Below are 19,786 nucleotides of genomic sequence, written 5' to 3'. Positions count from 1 at the left end.
GGATGTTGTGTTAGCAGACATGAAAACAACATTAATCTCCTTGTACATAGCCATCAGAGCTCTTGGGTGACTAAGTGCATTGTTAATGAGCAGTAATATTTTGAAAGGAATCTTTTTTTCTGGTCTCAACAGTGGGCTAAACATGTTCAGAAAACCATTCTGTAAACAGATGTGCTGTCATCCAGGCTTTGTTGTTCCATTTATAGAACACAAGCAGAATTTGGCATAACTCTTTTTTTTTTTTTTTTTTTTTTTTTTGAGACGGAATCTCGCTCTGTTGCCCAGGCTGGAGTGCAGTGGTGCAATCTCGGCTCACTGCAAGCCCCGCCTCCCGGGTTTCCGCCATTCTCCTGCCTCAGCCTCTCCGAGTAGCTGGGACTACAGGCGCCCGCCACCACGCCCGGCTAATGTTTTTTTTTTGTATTTTTAGTAGAGACGGGGTTTCACTGTGGTCTCGATCTCCTGACCTCGTGATCTGCCCGCCTCGGCCTCCCAAAGTGCTGGGATTACAAGCGTGAGCCACCGCGCCCGGCCGAATTTGGCATAATTCTTAAGGACCCTAGAATTTTCAGAATGATAAATGAATATTGGCTTCAATTTAAAGTCACCAGCTGCATTAGCTCCTAACAAGAGAGTCAGCCTGTCCTTTGAAGCTTTGAAGCCAAGCACTGACTTCTCCTCTCCAGCTATTAAAATCCTAGATGCTGGCTGGGCACGGTGGCTCAAGCCTGTAATCCCAGCACTTTGGGAGGCCGAGGCAGGCAGATCACTTGAGGTCAGGAGCTCAAGACCAGCCTGACCAACATGGCGAAACCCCATCTCTACTAAAAAATACAAAAATTAGCTGGGCGTGGTGGCAGGCACCTGTAATCCCAGCTACTCGGGAGGCTGACTCAGGGAGAATTGCTTGAACCCAGGAAGCAGAGGTTGCAGTGAGCTGAGACCGCCCCACTGTACTCCAGCCTGGGCGACACAGCGAGACTCTGTCTCAAAAAAAAAAAAAAATCCTAGATGCCATCTTCTTCTAATATAAGGCTGTTTTGTCTACATGGAAAATCTGTTGTTTAGTGCAGCTACTCTTATCAATGATCTTAGTTAATCTTCTGGATAACTTGCTGCAGCTTCTCCATCAGCACTTGCTGCTCTTTGCACTTTCGTGTTGTGGAGACAGCTTCTTTCCTTAAACCTCATGAACCAACCTCTGCTAGCTTCACACTTTTCTTCTGCAGCTTCCTCATCTCTCTCAGCCTTCATAGAATTGAATAGAGTTAGGGTCTAGCTCTGGATTAGGCAGGCTTTGGTTTAAGGGAATATCGTGGCTTAAGAAAACATTTGATCTTCTATCCAGATCACTAAAACTTTCTCCATATCGGCAATCAGACTGTTTGCTTTCTTATCATCCACACGCTCATTGGAATGGCACTTTAATTTCCTTCAAGAGCTTTTCCTTTGCATTCACAACTTGGCTAACTGGCACAAGAGGCCTCGCTGGGCTTTTGACGTGCCTTCCTCACTTAGCTTAGCTTAGTCATTTCTAGCATTTTTTTTTTTTTTTTTTTTTTGAGACTGAGTCTCGCTCTGTCACCCAGGCTGGAATGCAGTGGCACGATCTCGGCTCACTGCAAGCTCTGCCTCCCGGGTTCGCGCCATTCTCCTGCCTCAGCCTCCCATGTAGCTGGGACTACAGGTGCCCGCCACTACACCCAGCTAATTTTTTGTATTTTTTAGTAGAGACAGGGTTTCACCGTGTTAGCCAGGATGGTCTCGATCTCCTGACCTTGTGATCCGCCCACCTTGGCCTCCCAAAGTGCTGGGATTACAGGCGTGAGTCACCACACCCGGCCATTTCTAGCTTTTGATTTAAGGTGAAAGATATATGTCTTTTCCTTTCACTTAAACACTTGGAAATCATTGTAGGGTTATTAATTGGCTTAATATCAATATTGTTGTATTTCAGGGAATAGGGAGGCCCAAGGAGAGGGAGAGAGTTTGGAGAAAGGCCAGTCAGCGGAACAGTCTGAACACATAAAACATTTACCAATTAAGTTCACTGTCTTATCTGGGCACAGTTGTGGCACCCCAAAACAATTATAATGGTAACATCAAAGATCACTGATCACAGCTCCACATAACAGATGTGATCATAATGAAAAAGTTTGAAACACTGAGAGAATTACCAAAATGTGAGACAGAGACAAAGTTAGCACATGCTGTTGAGAAAATGGTGCCAACAGACTTGCTTAACGCAGGGTTGCCACAAACCTTCCATTTGTGAAAAACACAGTATCTGCAAAGTACAATAAAGCCAGGCACAATAAAACGAGGCATGCCTGTATAAACAGCAACTGTCAAGTGATGTTTTCCAACTAGAATTAAAAGATTACATAAGGAATTTTTTTAAAGGAATTCAATCTGGAAGAACTGAGCAACAATTAAGAATGCATTATAAAGGATATGATACTTACATATGTGAAATAAATTTAAATGGCCAATTCCAACCAGAGTGAATGCTGCAGCTGGGTGTTAAAAATCTTTTAACTATACTGAGTTTGGCAGTGATTCTGTACAAGGAAATGATTTATATTCAGGGACTGACTATTTGGGTATCTCATCCAGTTTCAAGATATCAAGACCCACATGGAATACAGCAATGAAGCCAAAGGAAGGAAAGAGAGAGCTAATCATCATGGCCCTATTTCAGATGCAGCCCTTCTTTACCCATCTTACATATCTGCCCCTTTCATGCTTCTAAGCCAAGTCAGTTATGCACAGAGTGGATAACTTACTTATGTCTGGCTTAAGGGCCTACCCTTCAGAAAGGTACACATGCTGGAGGTAAGGAAGCTGAGCTGCAATTCTGGCAGATTTGTACTGCTTGGGTTGATCTACACTGACTCCAGCCACTCCTTTTCTGTGGAAGATACTAAAAGCAGCAAGATGATAGTATTTCTTTAGTTTGCTCACCCCTGAGATTCAAAGGGAAAAGAATGACAGCAGGAAATTGTTGCAAGAGCTGGGCATCCAAAGTCACCAAATACCATAGGATTGTGTGTGAATGTGTGTGTGCATGTGTATATGCATGTACATACACACACACTAGTACACCCTAGTGGTATGGTTCAGTTAAACACTATGAGTCAGGTCAGGAGCAGCCAACCACTTTTTATCTCTCAGGTTCCTTCTGGAAATTTGGTCTTTACTTCTAGTGAGAAATCTGGAAAAGGCACCACTGGTTATCCTCCTCCTGGGAGAAAGACCACATTAACTTTCCTTCTGTCAGGACACTGGAGAATTCTGTTCACTTAGCCTTGTTAGAGGGTTAATCACTAATTAATTTATGGTGACATAACCATGAGACATTAGGGTGCCTACATAATTAGGCACAGCCTGCCTCAGCCTTGTAATGTCAACCTCATAAAGAAGAAATATCTCACTTTCTATTCAAGCACTCTTGTTTGATCTGGGGGCACTTCTTATGTTCTTATGAGTGTGACGCTTGGGACAGAAGTAGAAGGGACAATGTGTGTTTCATGGTGAGTAATGAGAGAGGGAAGGGAAAAGGACTGTAACTGACAAACAAGTGAGTACTGCCTGTGCTGTCTCCTCGCCTTAGGTAAAACAAGCACTGTCTGTTAGACTGAAGAGATGGTCTGATATTCACAATCCAGTCTCTTACCGAATTCGAAAATCATCAGCAGCTATACATTCCTGGTGAGTGGGGTGGGAAGTTAGTGGTCAGTTGGTACTGAGGGGGTATAGCAGAGACTGTTAATAGACATGAAATCTACTAGGTATGCCTCTACATATCCCAGTCTTCCTTGTGGTTAAATTGGGGCTAGGTGATTAGTTCCTGCCAATGAAGTGTATGCAGAAGTTCTGTGTTACCTCTAAGATGAGGCGATTAAGGCACATGGGCTTCCAGTTCTCTTTTTCTTTGCTACAGTGTCCTTAGAAGTCATCTTTTCCAGATGGTATAGCTACAAGACAGAAGAGGGCCAACCAGTCTATATCAAACATTATGTGAGCAACAAATAAACCTCTGCTATTTGTCACTGTATCAGTGTAGCCTATCGTGATTAATATAGGCACCAAAGCAGTGTTTCATTTAGGGTGCCAGAGACTTTAGTGCAAGAAATTAAGCTATTCACACCCACAATGTATAGTTCCTTTTAGAGACACAAACTCTACCAGGATGATCAGATTTCATGTTTCCCAAGACTCTCTTCAACAAAACTTTGTCTTTGAAGGAGAATGGTTTGCCATGAATTAGTAACTTCAAGTGTAGAGGCCATCTCTCCTAAGGACACACATCTTCCAAATATCAAAAAGCATCCAAAATTTATTGAATAGCTCATGAAATCTCTTCCTAGGTACCTATCATCTCCTTCTGCTACTTCCCATTTTACTGATGGCACTGGACACAAATGCTAGCTTATAGCCTTTATACACAGAACTCCCTCATATATTAGGTTCCCATTAAAAAACAAAAAAGACACAACTAAGTTTCTGTTTATGAAAGCCACCTGATAGTGGCAAACACCTGTAGTCCCAGCTACTTGGGAGGCTGAAGCAGGAGGATTGTTTGAAATTCAAGTCCAGCTTTGGCGACGTAGCAAGATTCCATCTCAAAAAAAAAAAAATCTCAATTTCTTGTAGGCTCTGGCTCAGTGTACTTTTAAAGTTTAGAATAGGAGGGAGAGGAACATCCTTCATTCACTGTCTCCAAAATGTCTAATATTTGCCTCTCTCTATCTCTCAGTGAGCCAGCAGGTCCAGCATAAGATAGGAAGCACAACACTTCATTTTTTTTTATTTTTATTTTTTGAGACAGAGTCTCACTCTGTCACCCAGACTGGAGTGCAGTGGCACGATCTCCATTCACTGCAACCTCCGTCCCCCGGGCTCAAGAGATTCTCCTGCCTTAGCCTCCCCAGTAGCTGGGATTACAGGCGTGCACCACCACGCCTGGCTAATTTTTTTTTTGTATTTTTGGTGGAGACAGGGTTTTGCCATGTTGTCCAGGCTGGTCTCAAACTCCTGACCTCAAGTGATCCACCTGCCTCAGCCTCCCAAAGCTCTGGGATTACAGGTGTGAGCCACTGCACCTGGCCAGGAAGCACAACACTTTAAACCTTGAAAACAAAAGGGCTGGGACAACTTCCACTTGGCACTCTTCACCAATGAGGGAAGACCTCTCTTAGCTGTTTTTCACTATAACCAGTTGAAGGCTCTACCTTTCAGAGCATCTGCTTACTGAGCTGACAGGGACCCCATATACAACTGTTTATTGCAAAAGACCAAATTGTGTCTTTAAAAATGTTTCTTTAAAAAGCAGGTCACATCACCAATGAAAGTTTGAGAAATTAGATACACAGAGAAATATTTTCCTTGAGTTACTGATTTGATAGAAATTTTGATATATTCTCCCCCTAAAGGAACCAACGAAAAGGCCTGTCTGGTGGTAAGGGGCTATACAAAAGCCATGGCTTTGGTCCTGTGTACAAGCTTGCCTCTTGCTCCACAGCTGGAATCTGGTTCTGTTGGGAGAAGACAGTCAGAGAAGTCCTTACATCTCTGACCCCAAAAACCTCTTCTGAGCATTGCCCAACACTCCTGTTATACAACATGCAAAACAAATAATCAACCTTAAAAGTCAGGCAGCCAAAGCTCTACTCGAATAATAAGCTCTTTTACAAACTTCTTGTCATCTGCCAAAATCAGCTCCAAAGGAACACCAGGAACTCAAAATTCTATTGTTCTCATTAACTACTTGGGGGAACTAGACAAGCTTCGATGGCTTTATTGGTTTTTTGAGAGACAAAAGACATTAAGATTTTCATCTATCTGCACCCTGTCTTTGATCTCAAAAATTTAATTGTAGCTCCAGTCCCACCATCTCTAAGAGGCCTCTATTAAAAGGATGAGCTAGAAAGGGGCACCAGCCTTTTCTTACAACATATGCTATTCTCTACTTCTTTCCTGCCTGATTGTTAGGGTGGGAAAAGAAGAATCTAAATGCCAACTTTTTCAGAAAATTTATTGAGAGGGAGGGAGAGGGCAAGACAGAAGCATCTGAAATTTAGTCTTCTGCCTGTGAGGGCCCTCTGGCTGAAGTTCAAAAGGAAAGAGGAGCTTTGCCCAAGGAAAACTATTCAAAACTAGGTTTGGCGCACTTGGGAAAGCCTGGTGGTGCATTGTTGGCCCAGAACAGGCTCTCTGGGATTCAAAAGGCAGGGTGAGGCTTTTTTTTTTGAGACGGAGTCTCACTCTGTCGCCCAGGCTGGAGTGCAGTGGCGTGATCTCAGCTCACTGCCACCTCCGCCTCCCGGGTTCAAGCAATTCTCTGCCTCAGCCTCCTGAGTAGCTGGGATTACAAGTGCCCACCACCACTCCTGGCTAATTTTTTTTTTTTTGTATTTTTAGTAGATACGGGGTTTCACCATCTTGGCCAGGCTGGTCTTGAACTCCTGACCTCGTGATCCACCCACCTCAGCCTCCCAAAGTGCTGGGAATACAGGCGTGAGCCACCGCACCCAGCTAGGGTTAGGCTTTTTTTTTTAGGCATTGGACAAGATTTATTGACATGACAATTCCATATTTTCTGAAAAGGATTAAAATTTTTCTTAGGCCCCCAAACTAGAAGGCAATATCAATACTGGTCTTGGTTATATGCATTTATCATAAAATTCATTCAAATAGCAGATTGAGGGTTCCATAAAACAATTAGCCCTGTTTCTGTTTCCAAGCAAACAGGACAGACAGAAGCCATTGAAACATTCTTTTTTAAACCAGATGTGAACAAAGAATTCTCAAGTCTAGATGCAATGTTGAATCCAGTAACAGTGCTCCTAAAACCAGCCAGATCTCTCAAAAGTCAAGGTGAGATGGAGGAGCCGCACGGCAGTACAGTCACCATGCTGCCGAGTGAGGACAGAGATCATCACCGTCTGGAAGCCTCTTGTTAAGTGGCCTTATTAAGAAAATCTTCCAGGTAAATGCTTTCAGTGAAACAAAAACAAACAAACAAAAAAGAAAATCTGATGGGAGAAATCTGTTATAAAACTCATCTCTGATGAACCACAAAACGGATTTCAATGTGTACTTGACATTAATATCCCAGGACTGTCAACCCACAGATGCAAAGCTCAGCATTTCCCTCCTCTATAAAGTCTTACTACCCTGCCTTTTCCCGTTACTGTTCCCTCCTGTTAAATTGATCCCATCTTCTGCTAGGCTCCATACATACTGATTTGATCACACTTGTTTCCTTCACTAGCTTACATGATTTCTGAGAGCAGGGACCAGGCATTATTCATCTCTGCATCCCCACTGTTAGAACAATTCCTGGAACATGGTAGGTGTTCATTAAGTCATTTAACTGCTGATAAGATTAATAATACTTATAGTTAACTTTTGAGGGTTCAGAAACTCTATGTTTAACGTCCTATATTTCTACTCATTTTCCAGGTGAGAGAGCTGAGGCACTGAGATGTTAAATATCATGCCTAATCTCATCCAGCCAATAACTGGCAAAGCAACAATACAAACTGAGTGATCAGGCTCCAGAACCTTCATTCTTAATTACTACACAGAGTGGTACACAGGAATGAATGAGTGATCTCATAAAAGGGCTATATACCTATGAAACTATTAAACAAGAACTGAAGTTGGTTTGATTTACAAACCTGGTTTATTCACACAAAAATTGATTAAGTAGATACCCAGTACTCTCTGCCAAGCCCAGTGCTAAGCATCAGTGGTACAAAGATAAAAATATGGTCTTTGGTTCTGTTTATATTGAACAATGAGAACACTTGGACACAGGAAGGGGAACATCACACACCGGGGCCTGTTGTGGGGTGGAGGGAGTGGGGAGGGATAGCTTTAGGAGATATACCTAATGTAAATGACGAGTTAATGGGTGCAGCACACCAACATGGCACATGTATACATATGTAACAAACCTGCACGTTGTGCACACGTACCCTAGAACTTAAAGTATAATAATAATAATAAATATATATATATATAAAAAGATAAAAATATGGTCTTATTCGGCCGGGCGCGGTGGCTCACGCCTGTAATCCCAACACTTTCGGAGGCCAAGGCAGGTGGATCACGAGGTCAGGAGATCGAGACCATTCTGGCTAACATAGTGCAACCCCGTCTCTACTAAAAATACAAAAAAAAAATTAGCCGGGCGTGGTGGCGGGCGCCTGTAGTCCCAGCTGCTCCGGAGGCTGAGGCAGAAGAATGGTGTGAACCCAGGAGACGGAGCTTGCAGTGAGCCGAGATTGCGCCACTGCACTCCAGCCTGGGCGAGCAGCGAGACTCCATCTCAAAAAAAAAAAAAAAAAAAAAAAAATATGGTCTTATTCCTCAACAAGAAGAGAAACAAATAACAAAAGTTCACTAAGCACTTACTATGTGCTGGGCACTGTTCTAAGTACTTCACATTGTTAATCTCTTTAATCTTTACAAAATCCCTATTATGAGATCCCAGTCATATTGTTATTATTAAACTGAGATGAGACAGATAAGAAACTGAGGCTCAGGGAGGTTAAGCAACTTGCAAGAGCCACCATTTGAATACAAGCAGCCTGGCTCCAGAACCCATGCTCTCATCATTACACTCTACTGCCTCATCAGTTTATAACCACACAACCATAACACAATGTGATATGTGCTAAGAGAAAGAAAGAGAAAAAATACTATAGATGCAGAGAGGAAATGATGACTTTTGCCAGAGAGGGAACTCAAAGAAGGCTCTGTAGAGCAGGTAACATATGAACTGGGCCTTGAAGGTATGAGAATAGGAAAAGAAATTCAGGCCAGGCATAGTGGCTCACACCTATAATCCCAGCACTTTGGGAGGCTGAGGCAGGCAGGTAGCTTGAGGTCAGGAGTTCGAGACCAGCCTGGCCAACATGGTGAAATCCCATCTCTACTAAAAACACAAAACTTAGCCAGGCGTGGTAGCGGGTGCCTGTAGTCCCAGCTACTTGGGAAGCTGAGGCAGGAGAACTGCTTGAATTCGGGAGGTGGAGGTTGCAGCGAGCCAAGATCACACCACCACACTCCAGCCCGGGTGACAGAGCGAGACTATGTCTCAAAAACATAAAAATAATTTTAAAAAATTCAAACCAAAACGCTACGTGGAGACCAGTAAAACTTGTATGTGTTTTCAAAGCCATCACTACTAAAGTACAAAGCTAAGAAACAAGCCCAGCACTATACTATCTTCTACTGCTGAGGCCACTTCTCACCAAGGCACAGGGAAATGACCAGTGAATCTTTATGTCAAGTTTCCCACTTAGTTGAAACACCCCCTGGGGTTTTAGTCAGCTTCACAGCACCTGTAAGAACTTCTTTTCCTCTCCCTTCCATACAATAGATAATGTTTCTGGAAGGAGACCCTCAGACTCTCTGTAGTGTAACTTGAGGCCAGAGCTTTCAAGGTTGGCAAAGGAGGCGGGAATCACCACGTGGGTGAGAGGGCTAGCTAGACCTCACAGCCCCGATTTTTTCCATACATGAAGATACTCTCTGCTCTGCTAACTGCAGAGGTTCTGAATTCAGTTTTATTAAAGGGCATCCATGGGTTCCCTTAGAGTTCATTCCACTCAAACCTGTTGGCAACATCCCCTCCTGTGATAGCTACCTTCCCCGAGGATTACTGGGTACTACCCCCAAGAAATGCAGGTGAATAAGTACAAGTGAACTCAACTGTCGCTAAGTACTCCTGGAGCAAACTTGCAATTATTCCTCTCACTCAAAACACCCTCTCTTGACCCCACATACCACTTGAGTTACTGCCTCATTTCTCTGCTCACCTTTAAAACAAAAATCTTCAAAAGATTTGTCTATACTCCCTGTTTACAATTTTTCTCTTCTCTTTCCCTTTTGAACCATTCTAATCAAGCTTTTGTCAACTGAAACAGCTTTTATCAAGGCTACTAGTGACCTCTAAGTTGTTAAATTCTACCAAAACTTCCCAGACCTCATCTTACTTGGCCAACCGTAAGTATTTTTCACAGTCGATCATTCTCTCTTCTTTGAAGCACCTTCTTCACTTGGCTTCCAGGATACTATTCTCTTCTGGTTTGCCTTCTACCTTCTGGCCAGTCTTTCTTAGCCTCCATTATTTGTTCCTCTTTACGATCCTAAACTCTAAATGTTGAGCTGTCTCAGGGCTTGGTCCTCGGTCTCCTTCTCTTTAACTCTTCTCACTCCTTGGTGATTTCGTCCATATCATACCTTAAATACTATGTAGATGCCTATGACTCAAAAATGTTTATCTTTGGCCCAGGCCACTCCTTTGAATGCCAGGCTCATACATCCCACAGCTTATTCAACATCCCCACTTAGATGTCTAACTGGCCGCTCAAATTAAACATATCCAAAATTGAACTTCCAATACACTCCCAACCCTGTTCATCTGACAGTCTTCACCATTGCAGTTAGTGGCAACTCTATCTTTCCGACCATTCAGGCCAAAAGCCTTGGCATCATCTTGGACAGAGATGCTGTGTTACAGAACTCCAGGGGGCACCAGTCACATTTTTGTCAATGCTATTAGTGTTATGCCATATGGTGACCCTGCTTTCCTTGATTCCTCTTACATCCTACATCTGATCTGTTAGCAAATCCAGTTGGCTCTACCTTCAAAATGTATCCAAAATCCAACAACTTCTCCCCAAGTCCACTGTTCCTCCCTTGACCCAAGCTTGCCCCCTTAAAATTTACTTTCCACAGGCTGGCCGCAGTGGCTCACGCCTGTAATCCCAGCACTTTGGGAGGCCGAGGCAGGCAGATCACGAGGTCAGGAGATGGAGACCATCCTGGCTAACACGGTGAAACCCCGTCTCTACTAAAAATACAAAAAATTAGCCGGGTGTAGCGGCGGGCGCCTGTAGTCCCAGCTACTCGGGAGGCTGAGGCAGGAGAATGGCGTGAACCCGGGAGGTGGAGCTTGCAGCGAGCCGAGATGGCACCACTGCACTCCAGCCTGGGCGACAGAGCGAAACTCCGTCTCAAAAAAAAAAAAAATTACTTTCCACAAAACAACCACAGCAATCCTTATAAAATATAAGTCAGATCACATCACTCCCCTACTCAAAATTCCCCAATGCTTCCCATCACATTCAAAATTCTTACAATAGCCTACAAGATGCTGCATTGCTTTTTTCTTTTATATTTATCCCTATCTACTAGACTGTGTATTTTCTTTATTCATCTCACTTATTGTCCGCTGCCCATATGTGAATATAAGCTCCATAAAGTCAGGGACTTGGTCTGTTTTATTCACAGATGAAGCCCCAGCATCTACAGCAATACCTGACACAAAGTACGCACTCAATATGTATTTGTAAATGGAATGAATGAAGTAGATTGGGTAGGGGGAAATCTTGACACATGGGCCAGAATTATACCAAATCGCAATGACAAATGAAATGGCATTTGAGGAGCCAGCTAGTGCTGAGACCTAGTCAAGCCCCAGGAGATGTTTTTAGTTCCTACTTCCTACCATTGTTTTGACATTTTGTCTGAGGAAGTCTCCCTTCTTTTGTCTCCCAAAGAGAAGGAAATTGACTATATAGCAAAGTAAGGAGCTCCCCCTAGTGGAAGTAACTCCATCGAAGCAATGGAATAGAAAATCACAGCCTGGTGCTTGAAATTACAAGGATCACTAGGGACAAAGGAAGTGACTCCAGCATTTCACAGGAAAAATCCTCAGCGGAAACATTGGAGAACTAAAGATTAGATGTGAAGTACATGGGGGAACTTACAAATTTATTTTATTGTTGAACCTCTTTTGCATCTGGTGATGGGGAAAAAATAATTTATTTAAAGTTGAACAAAAGGCTGGGTGCAGTCCCAGCATCTTGGGAGGCCAAGGTGGGCAGACCACTTGAGGTCAGGAGTTCGAGACCAGCCTGGCCAACATGAAGAAACTGTTAAAAAAAATTAGCCAGGCGTGGTGACATGCACCCATAATCCCAGCTACTCGGGAGGCTGAGGCACAAGAATTGGTTGAACCCAGGGAGTAGAGGTTGCAGTGAGCTGAGATCGTGCACTGCACTCCAGCCTGGGCAACAGAGTGAGAATCTGCCTCAAAAAAAAAAAAAGTTGAACAACATATGTACCTACCCTCAAGGAATTTAAAATCTGGTAGAGAATGTAACTCACAAATACAAATAAGCACAAAGCAATGAGTATGGATGTAAATCGGTGAATATAAGCCAAACAAGAGAAATAAACTAAAAGATATGACTCACCCAGGAAAAAGAGGGATTACTTTAGGCTGAGGAAATCCAGGAAAACATCTTGGAGGGAGTGGTTCTTGGGTGGCACCTTGAAAGACAAATAAAATTTAAATAAGCAAGTACTACATGTAAAGACCTAAATCTAGAGAAGGGCACATCATGTGAAATTCCAAGCAGACCAGCGGGGCTTTTAAAGGTCACAATTTGTGTGATAACACAGAACCTGAAACCCTCCTTGAAAAGAGCAGAGAGGGATTCATGAGAGAAAGGTCCTTGGCAAAGGTGAACACAGGCAGGGACCAAAGAAAGTCCCTCTCTTCATTTTCCCTTGGATGAAAGGAACACTACTTAAATGTATAGGGAAAAAAAAGAAAATAATATAAGTGGTTATTCTCTTCCACAGGCATGTATACTGAGGCAGTTTTCTGGTGAATCTAGAAGAGGGGTCTGCAAACTTTTTACTTAAAGGGCCATATAGGCTGGGCATGGTGGCTCACACCTGTAATCCCAGCACTTTGGGAAGCTGAGGCAGGTGGATCGCTTGAGCCCAGGAGTTTGAGACCAGCCTGGGAAACACAGTAAGACCCCACCTCTACAAAATATTTAAAAATTAGCTGAGCATGGTGGGGCACACCTGTAGTCCCAGCTACTTGGGAGGATGAGGTGGGTAGATTGCTTGAGCCCAGGAGTTCAAGGCTGCAGTGAGCCGTGATCACTCCACTGCACTCCACTCGCCTGGGTGACAGAGGGAGACCTTGTCTCATGAATGAATGAATGAATGAATGAATGAATGAATGAATGAATAAACGGACAGATAGTAAATATTTGTGGCTTTGTAGGTCATATACAGCATCTGTCGCCAACTACTCAACTCTGCCATCACAGGGTAAAAGCAGTGATAGACAATATATAAACAAATAAACAATAAAACTTTATTTACAAAAATTGATGGCAGACCAGATTTGGTCCACAGGCTGAAGTTTGCTGACTCCTGGCCTACAATAAGAGAAGCAGTTACATGATTCAAATGCTTAATCACATCGGGCTTTGGTGGCCTGATGTGTTCATGGATGCAACAGAGATACACCTACCTCCAGTATCAGATTGGGCAAGTTCTTGGGCTGAGTTCCTTCTTTTCTGACCAGTGCTTAGATGTATACTGCCAATATTTGCCTCTCTAGTACTTCTTTTTAATTGCCGGTCACCCTAAAAAAAAACCCATCTCATTTGAAAGCCTCCATTATCAGAAAGCTATTGGTAGGACTATTGATAGGGCTCACAAGGTAGCATTTATCTTGATACATTTTCTGCTTTTTCATGGTCTGGACTTCACCTTGGCTTTGCAAGATAAGAAATCCAATCTAGACCAGGTGCAGTGGCTCATGTCTGTAATCCCAACACTTTGGGAGGCCAAGGCAGGCAGATCACCTGAGGTCAGGAGTTGAAGACCAGCCTGGCCAACATGGTGAAACCCCATCTCTACTAAAAATACAAAAATTATCCAGGCACGGTGGTGGGTGCCTATAATCCCAGCTACTCAGGAGGCTGAGGCAGGAGAATCATTTGAACCTGGGAGGCAGAGGTTGTAGTGAGCCGAGATAGTGGCACTGCACTCCAGCCTGGGTGACAGAGCGAGACTCTGTCAAAAAAAAAAAAAAGAAAGAAAGAGAGAGAGAGAGGAAAGAAGGAAGGAAGGAAGGAAGGAAGGAAGGAAGGAAGGAAGGAAGGAAGGAAGGAAAGAAAAAGAAATTCAATCTCGAGTCATCTGAAATTGGGAAGACTATGAAAGCTCTACTTATCAGTAAAAGTCCCAGAGGAATGCCAGTAGCATCAGTTTACATTCAGTAGCTATTTCACAGAGATCACCCCAATACTTTGTTACCTGCAAGGGAAGGGGGAGCCTCCATTCTTAGATGTTTTCCTGCCCTGAAAAAAAAAAAAGTGACAAATTGGCAATATGAATATAAGCTTTGTGAAAAGAGAGATTTTTTTAAAATTAGAAACAATCTTTTATTTTTAAAAAGCAGTGTATATTCATTGTGAAAAATTCAAAAGCAAAAATAACTAAATAGAACATTGTGTTCCCATCACACAGAAATCACTGTTAACAGCTTAGTATATATCTTTTCAGATATTTTTTCTAAGTATATGTAATACATATACGCATTTTCTTCCAAAAATGAAATACTGTACAAAATGTTTTACAACTACCCTTTTCAGTTAATGACCTCCACCATTTCATCTTAATAAGTTTTCACATCATCTAATAACCATCCATATACAAATTTCCCTAATTTTCCCAAAAATGTCCCATTAAGCAAGTTTGTTTAAATCATGATCCAATCTCAGACCACACGCTTAAGTCTCTTTTCATTGAGAACAGTGTCTTCTTTCAGGACAAAAATTGTGTTTCATGCTGTATTCCAAATGCATTTAACAGTTCTTGGTACATAACAGTAACTAAATAAATATTTGTATAATTAATTAATCAAAAACTGGGGGATTCATGGTAGAGTTTATCTCATCAACCCATTACTCTTTAGCTCCATTTTATAGATAATAAAGACCAGAGACATAAAGTGACTTCCCAAGGTCACACAGCAAGTACATGTCAATTGCTTTCCATACTTTTTTTTTTTTTTTTTTTTTTTTTTTTTTGAGATGGAGTCTCGTTCTGTTGCCAGGCTGGGGTAGAGTGGTACAATCTCAGCTCACTGCAACTTCTGCCTCCTGGGTTCAAGCAATTCTCCTGCCTGTCTCCTGAGTAGCTGGGACTACAGGTGCATGCCACCATGCCCAGCTAATTTTTGTATTTTTAGCAGAGACGGGGTTTCACCATGTTGGCCAGGATGGTCTCAATCTTTTGATCACCATGTCGGCCAGGATGGTCTCAATCTCTTGACCTTGTGATCCACCCGCCTCGGCCTCCCAAAGTGCTGGGATTACAGGCGTGAATCACTGCGCCCAGCCCTTTTTATTCTATTGAACCAGGAGTTAGCAAGCTTTTCTGTGAAGGTCAGAGAATTAATAATTAAGAATTTATGAACCAAGAAGCAAAATCGAGGATATTATATAAGTATTTACATAATGATAGAAAACAAAATTGTACAAATTTTTAATTAATGAAATTTAAAATGTAATAACAATTGACTATAAGGTTTTATAATACAGTTCTACTAATGAAAAGATTAGAATAGAAAAATAACATTTTGCTTCATTAGGGTTGAAAATTAGTGTTCCCTATCATCAAATTTGTTGTCACTGTTCATCTGAAAACACATTCTTAGCTCACAGGTCATAGATTGCCAATTCCTATACTACATCATGCAGCTTGTTTGTGGTTTGCTTTTCTTTTAAAGTTTAAGTGAAAATAACATTCCTCATAATTGACAGTTACATTTCGGTGCTGGCTTATTGGAGCTATATGATAGTAAAGCACCAATGAGAAAAACAATTCCTCAGCCACTTTTTTTTTTTTTTTTGTCACCCAGGCTGGAGTGCAGTGGTGTGATCTCAGCTCACTGCAATCTCCGCCTCCCAGGTTCAAGCGATTCTCCTGCCTCAGCCTCCCAAGCAGCTGGGACTACAGGCACACGCCTGGCTAATTTTTGTATTTTTAGTAGAGATGGTGTTTCGCCTATGTTGGCCAGGCTGGTCTCGAACTCCTGACCTCAGGTGATCCACACACCTCGGCCTCCCAAAGTGCTGGGATTACAGGCGTGAACCACCGCGCCCAGCCCACGTTTTTTAAAAGTATGTATTGTGTTACTTCAGTTATTCTAGTAGCTAACTGTTGAGCATGCCTGTCTTCTTTCATTTAGATGGACAGAAGGTAGGCTGCATTGTGACCGTCACTTTCATAATTAACCATGTGTTAATATTTAATAGGGCTGACCGATTTAAAAATCAGTGCAAGTGAGGATAGTAATTGGCCTATGTTGGGGCTTCTTTTTCTCAAATATAAATATGCTCTTTAAAGATATACAGGTAAATATTCAATGAGTTAAAAGAACAGAAAGTGGTTGCTTTTGGGGGCAACATGGAATGGGAAGGAAAGCAAATGATTCATTTTTTTAAAAAAGCAAATCTTGTAGAACTATTTGATTTTTAAAACTACAGTATGATACCTGTAATCCCAGCACTTTGGGAGGCTGAGGTGGGAGTATCGCTTGAGCCTAGGAGATCAAGATCAGCCTGAGCAACATGGCAAAACCCTGTCTTTTTTTGTTCTTTTTTTTTTTTTTTTTTTTTTTGAGATGGAGTCTTGCTCCGTCACCCAGGCTGGAATGCAGTGACGTGATCTCAGCTCACTGCAACCTCCACCTCCTGGGTTCAAACGATTCTCCTGCCTCAGCCTCCTGAGTAGCTGGGATTACAGGTGCACACCACCACGCCCTGTCTCTACACAACATTTAAAAATTAGCCAACCATGGTGGTGTGCACCTGTAGTCCCAGGTATTTGGGAGGCTGAGGTGAGAAGATTGCTTGAAGGTTGAGGCTGCAGTGAGCTGTGATTGCATGTGCCACTGTACTCCAACCTGGGTGACAGAGCGAGATGCTGTTTCAAAACAAAAAACCTACAGTATGTACTTGTATAATTTTGATTAAAATAAACAAAAGAAAACCAGAGGCACATTAAGACCTCTTCTGGAAAAGGTTTCCTTAATACTTTCCTCCACCCGCCTTCAAGCACGGTTAAGTGTTCCTCTTCTCTGCTCCCCAGAGCATCTTGTCCTCAACTCCCTTCAGAGCACTTAACAAGCTGTACTGTCATTGTTTTGTTGTCTGTCTTCCTGAAGGAACTATGAGCTCCTTGCAAGGAAGGACTATGTATTATTCATTTCAGCTCCTAATTTTTATAACACTAAAAAAGGCATTCATTAAATGAAGTGAAACTAGCTAAACCAAATACAACCAAAAATCACTCAATCTAGGCAAATTAACATCACAATGAGACACCAATCAAAAAGACAAACAAGAAAGTATTGGTAAGGATGTGGAGAAATAGAAATCCTCATACATTTACCAGTGGGGATAGAAAACAGTGCAGCCACTTTGGAAAGCAATCCAGAAGTTCCTAAAAAGTTAAACATACAGTTACTTTATAAAACCCAGCAATTCCACTCCTAGGTATATACCCAAGAGAACCCAAAACATGTCCACACAAAAACTTGTATACGAATATTCACAGAATTATTCATAACAACCAAAAAGTGGAAACAACTCAAATGTTTATCAACTGATGAGTGGAAAAACAAAATATGGTGTATCTATCAATGTAATATTTAGCCAGAAAAAGGAAGGGAGTATTGATAACGTTACAAAATGGATGAACCTTGAAAACATCATGTTAAGTGAAAGAACCCAGACACAAAAGGCCACATATTGTATGAGTCCATTCATGTGAAATGTCCAGGAAAAGCAACTATATACAGACAGAAAGCAGACAAATGGTTGCCTAGGGCTAAATATGAGAGAGGAGATCAACTGCAAACTGCTTCTGGGAATTCGTGGGGGACAGGGGAAATGTTCTAAAACTGTACTGTGGTGATGGTTGCATAACTCCATAAATTTATTTTTGTTTATTTGTTTAGTTTTGAGACAGGGTCTTGCTCTGTCACACAGACTGGAGTGCAGTGGCACAATCACAGCTCACTGCAGCCTCGACCTCCCTGGCTCAAGTGATCCTCCCACCTCAGCCTCCAAGTAGCTGGGACTACAGGTGTGCACTACCGCTCCTGGCTAAATTTATTTTTTGGTAGTGGTTCACGCGTGTAATCCCAGCACTTTGGGAGGCCAAGGCAGGTAGATCACCTGTGGTCAGGAGTTCGAGACCAGCCTAGCCAACATGGTGAAACCCCGTCTCTACTAAAAACACAAAAATTAGCCGGGCGTGGTGGTGGCATGTCTGTAATTCCAGCTACTCGGGAGGTGGAGACAGGAGAACTGATTGAACCCAGGAGGTAGAGGTTGCAGTGAGCCGAGAGCATGCCACTGCACCCCAGCCTGGGCGACAGAGTGAGACTCCGTCTCAAAAAACAAAACAAAACAAAAAAACTGTGGTGAGGCCGGGCACGGTGGCTCACGCCTGTAATCCCAGCACTTTGAGAGGCCAAGGTGGGCGGATTACTTGAGGTCAGGAGTTCAAGACTAGCCTGGCGAACATGGTGAAACCCCATCTCTACTAAAAAATACAAAAACTAGCCGGGTGTCGTGGCGGGCGCCTGTAATCCCAGCTACTCAGGAGGCTGAGGCGGGAGAATTGCTTGAACCCAGGAGGCAGAGGTTGCAGTGAGCCGAGATCGCGCCATTGCACTCCAGCCTGGGTGACAGAGCAAGACTCTGTCTCAAAAAAAAAAAAAAAAGACCGTGGTGAATTAAGTTTCTGAGACATTTCTGTCAGTTGGGACTTGGGGCTGTGCTGCATAGACATCACAGCTAGCATCTCAGTCTGTGAAACTGTAGGATGTCTTGAGGCGTACGACGTGTTTCCAGTTGAGTGACCCCAGTGTGTAGTCTAGATACTCCTTGGCCTTTCTGCCAGTTTAAGTGTGAGAGTGCCTAAGGCCTCTACACCAAGCAAGAAACTAGTCAGTTAACAAACTCACGTCTGGAAACTCCCCAGCCCAGTTCACAACCAGGTGAATTGTTCTATTACAGCCTATCTATGAAAATGATCGATCAAATTACTGATTTGATTTTCTCCTTTTTTTGGAGGGTGGGCAACTGGGTAAGTGCTTATTGAGGAAGGATGTCCGGCCAGATCAGCCAAAAGATACAAAGTCCATCCGTCGGCCCGTCCCCTGGGGTACTACAGGGGAAAGCTCATCTCTCCAAGGCCGGTTGCGGGGGCACAACGGGATTTAACAGCATCTCTCCTGGCTAGGGGAAAAGCTGGGACAAAGTCCCTCCTTTGTTGCATTGCGGGAAGGGCCAAACCTGCTACAATGTCAGGGTGAGGCGTCTGTTCCTGGGGCCTCCTGGTGACCGGGAAGCTCATGCGACTGCTCCCGGACTTCAGTCGCTTTCGCCGCTGCAGCCCCACCGTCCGGCCGGCGCATGGCGAAACAAGCAGGCGGTGGAGGGAGGAAAGCAGCCCGAGCCAACCGCTCACTTCTCGCAGCCGTCCAGGGATCCCCAGGCTGTCCCCCACGACACTGCGCATGACCCCCCTGTCACGTGGCCGCCGTCCCTTTCGGGATACACCATTGCTTCTGGCGCCCCCTGGTGACCAGAAGAGAGCAGAGCTGGCGCCGCGAGCGCGAGCCTGCCGGTCCGCTGGACCCTACGCGAGCCGGCGGCGCTGTCTGGGCCCCCGCGGCGGAAATGGCCCCGCCGGTGGCACCAGGGCATGCTCCGCGACGCCCAGGGAGCTGACCCAAGCCCGAACTGGAGTGGGTGGAAGCCGCTTCCACCCTTTCCTCTCTTTCCCCGAAAGGGAAAAGGACCCCTGAGAAGACAGAATGGCCAGATAATTATCTTGAACCTGGATTCCAGCTCCTTGTGCAAAAACAGAAGAA

At 43.5% G+C, this 19,786-nt stretch overlaps 1 long non-coding RNA gene across 2 annotated transcripts in view; it reads right to left on the bottom strand.

Annotated features, from left to right (window-relative positions):
• Positions 1-19,425, bottom strand: part of LOC129476069 (uncharacterized) — a 95,657-nt gene extending 76,232 nt beyond the window's left edge. Inside the window, exons 1-6 of one of the 2 annotated variants that reach the window (XR_010119671.1) lie at positions 19,206-19,425; positions 17,293-17,343; positions 14,149-14,192; positions 13,358-13,472; positions 12,279-12,354; positions 3,886-3,977 (exon numbers count right to left, since the gene is read on the bottom strand). This is a non-coding gene — a long non-coding RNA (uncharacterized lncRNA). Of the gene's footprint in view, positions 1-3,885; positions 3,978-12,278; positions 12,355-13,357; positions 13,473-14,148; positions 14,193-17,286; positions 17,344-19,205 lie in introns of both variants that reach the window. The other variant, XR_010119672.1, reaches the window with a different exon arrangement.
• Between the last annotated feature and the right edge of the window lie 361 nt (positions 19,426-19,786).

Source organism: Symphalangus syndactylus, chromosome X (assembly GCF_028878055.3).
Source record: "Symphalangus syndactylus isolate Jambi chromosome X, NHGRI_mSymSyn1-v2.1_pri, whole genome shotgun sequence".
Classification (NCBI taxonomy): Eukaryota; Metazoa; Chordata; class Mammalia; order Primates; family Hylobatidae; genus Symphalangus; species Symphalangus syndactylus.
The sequence above is the reverse complement of the archived record's forward strand: the minus strand, read 5'-3'. Positions and strand labels throughout refer to the sequence as shown.